Raw genomic sequence first — 3,220 nt, 5'->3', positions numbered from 1 at the left:
AAGGAGTTTTGGTAGTGCTAGTTAGTAATGAGTGCTATTTGAATATTAGTAACAAATCTATTTTAAGAACCCAGCACTTTATATCTGGAGCTTTCAAATTCTGTCTACTTGCTGGTATGCTGTTGTTGTTTTTCCATACTATCCTCAAAGAGATGGGCTGTAATTAAGGATGTTACTATAAGAGTAACCAGAACTGCATAGGGGCACAGTGGCCATATTCACATAGTCATCATAGGATATGAACAGATCGGTATTTCTTCAATGATAGAGCATATGCCACCAAAATCTTGCTCTTTCTCTGTAGGCACCTGTAGTGCATTGAGAAAACTTCCCTTTGGGGAATACTGTCCTTTGAATTAGCCGACTTTCCTATGAAACAAGTTCAATAAGAGTAGAATAATTAGAACCATTGGGATGTTCCACCCTAAATTTACTTTTATGTATATGTGTGTATACTTAATAGTGAACTCAGACACGAGCCCCAATCTTAGTTCATTTACTCAAAGAGGAAATTATAATCTGTTACTCATGGTGCTGGGTATTTTGGAAAGCCTGGGGCAGAGGAGGCCTTTTATTTCATGTATTTATTCTGGAGTAGATGTAATATAGTAAGTTGAAACTCAAAAGAGTATTTGAGAATTATGATGCATATTGCATTTGTATGTTTTGTGCTATTTGGTTTCCTTAGAGAAGTGCACATACAGTCATCTATATACCTCCACAATATATCTATGTATATTTATATATTACAGTTTGCATAATGATTGCATCTGGATTGTATGCATAATTTGTGACTACATAAAAATTATGTTTGTGAATAAAGATGGAAAGAAACAGAAGTTAGAGTGATAGGCTTTTAAAAAAATTTTATTGTTAAGGTGATATACAGAGGGCTTTTTGGCAAGTTTTATTTCCCCTTTGATGTAGTACTATGTCTTATACTATTTTATTTATAATCATGTATAAAAATGATTATCATGTTCATATGCATACTGATACTGGAAACATAATTCAGTAACAAATCATGTTTAAATTCCATAGAGAACATACAATCAACACTTTATAGAAAGCAGATTAAAAAGAAAAACCATAAGCTATAATTATATATACAATTATTATATAATAACACCCTCTCAAAATAATTCATTAGTAATATTCATCTACAGTACAAAGAAATATATACAAAATCACTAATTATACTGATTTTATTACTTTATTAAGCCATTTTGTCTTCCTCACACGGTATTCAAAGAAAGGGAACATAACTGAAGAAAAATCTGTCCCCATTATTACAGTATAAAGGATCTGCTGTGCTCTTGCAGCCTGGAAGTCCTGCACAGTACCGAGCACCAAATGACTCAAGTGGATCTATGCACCATAATGATTGTGATCCACTGAATAGAATCCCATTCATGTGTGGTGACTCCACAGGAGCTGTGACAGGACCATATCCCCAGATCTCACTAAAAGAGTTTACAAGGTAAAAGTAATACCTGCATATCTATAGATATAATTTATAGATAGTATAAGGTGGGAAATGGGACCCCTTTTCTAAGTACATAGAGAAGAGTTAGTAGTGTTGTGATCTAAAGACTTCTAGAGTGACTTGTGTTATTACAAAAAGACAAAGTGCACATCAAAACCGTTGTCAGATTCGGAAATGTTTACAACATTGAATCAATTCTTCACACAAGGGAACAAGTTCCTTTTCTAGACTGACAATTAGTCCTGTGTTGGACTGATGGCTCTGAAATCATCACCAGGGATAAATGATTGAATTGACCCACTTGGTATTTATTATTGTAACAGATGATGCTTTTATCTGAAAGTCATTGGTCTGTTGCAAGGCAAAGCAGATAAAAATCCTGATGACCAAGCACACTTGAAAGCATTAAGATTGGCCACTCTTAATGACAGTTATTCCATCTCAGTCTGACAGAGTATCATGGAGTCCTTCAACAGTTGGTAACTTCTTTGATAGAAATTGCTTTAGGCCATCTGCATGATGAACCACTTTCTCTTACAAGATCAATCCTGCATGCCTGGTTTCTTGGCTGTCAGAATATCGCTACCATACTTAAGTTACAGATCCAAAAACAGAGCCAAGTGCAAAGTAATGTGATTCATGACCTCTGTCTGTGCTCCTGAAAGCACGTGCTAAGCCATAACTGTGGAGCCTCAGAAATACGTTTTCTTTGAAATAAATTCAAAGAAAAGATATTTTCTTCTTTACTGTCCATGTTGCAAAAATCTTAGTTTCAACTTCAGAAGAATTTATTCCTTAAGCCAATACATTGAGGGGAAAAAAAGTAAATTCTGGAATATGATCTTGTTGGTTTTTTTCTCTTTGCTTTTTTGTTTTTTGTTTTGTGTTTACTAATTCTCAGTTCAGCAATTAAAATTAAGGCTAAGTGGGCAAAGATGCAAGGTCAGACTTTCAAATTATAAATGACTACCTAAATCCAGGAAAGCTGTTTGCTATGTTTAGTGAATTATTGGCATTAAGCAAATATTGATGAAGAAGTGTTTAAAACATATCCTTCCTTGTTTTGTGTTACATAACATGGTATAAGGTTAAAAGAATGACCAGCAAAGTTCAGGAGATCATCTAGATTAAAATCGCTATTGATTTTTACATGCCTAAGACTGGTTTGGATTCAGAATTCATATATAGCAAATCATGTATAAATCAAACTGAGGTATAAATTCATAACATTCATTCATAACATGAAAACTTGCTCTATGGTGTATCTCATTCAAGTAATGACAGTTATAGCCACCAGTGAACTATGTGTGAAAACTTCATGGCTAAAAACTATGATAGAAATGATTGATTACTGTACTATCAGTTGTGAAAGTTGGGCATGTAAATTAGAATTGTCTAGAAAACATGTTTAAAAGAACGAAACAAAGACCAATGTATCTTTCCTAGAGAGGGATAAATGGCAGGACCAGAACTGTACACTTACAAGACTTTTTAGAGTATTATAAAAATCACATTACCTCCATATGTATAGCCAGTTTATTTTTTAAGATTCCTGGAGCCACCAATATGTTACTAGCTAGAACACCTAGACTACTAAATGAATTGCTTGACTGAAGTTATATCATGGAAGCAAATCAAGGTGATAGGTTAGTGGTGGTGAATTCTTAGTTAAATTTGACCAAAAAAAAAAAAAAAAGAGTTGAGGTGGAAGCCCAACCAGACCAGTCAGACTCA

General features: G+C 34.0%; 1 pseudogene; it reads right to left on the bottom strand.

Annotated features, from left to right (window-relative positions):
- Positions 1–1,648: 1,648 nt before the first annotated feature.
- Positions 1,649–2,240, bottom strand: LOC122114982 (annotated as a pseudogene).
- Between the last annotated feature and the right edge of the window lie 980 nt (positions 2,241–3,220).

This window comes from Dipodomys spectabilis, unplaced genomic scaffold (genome assembly GCF_019054845.1).
Source record: "Dipodomys spectabilis isolate Male_0828 unplaced genomic scaffold, ASM1905484v1 ptg000115l, whole genome shotgun sequence".
Taxonomy (NCBI): domain Eukaryota; kingdom Metazoa; phylum Chordata; class Mammalia; order Rodentia; family Heteromyidae; genus Dipodomys; species Dipodomys spectabilis.
Note: the sequence above shows the minus strand (reverse complement) of the source record. Positions and strands in the feature narration are given on the sequence as shown.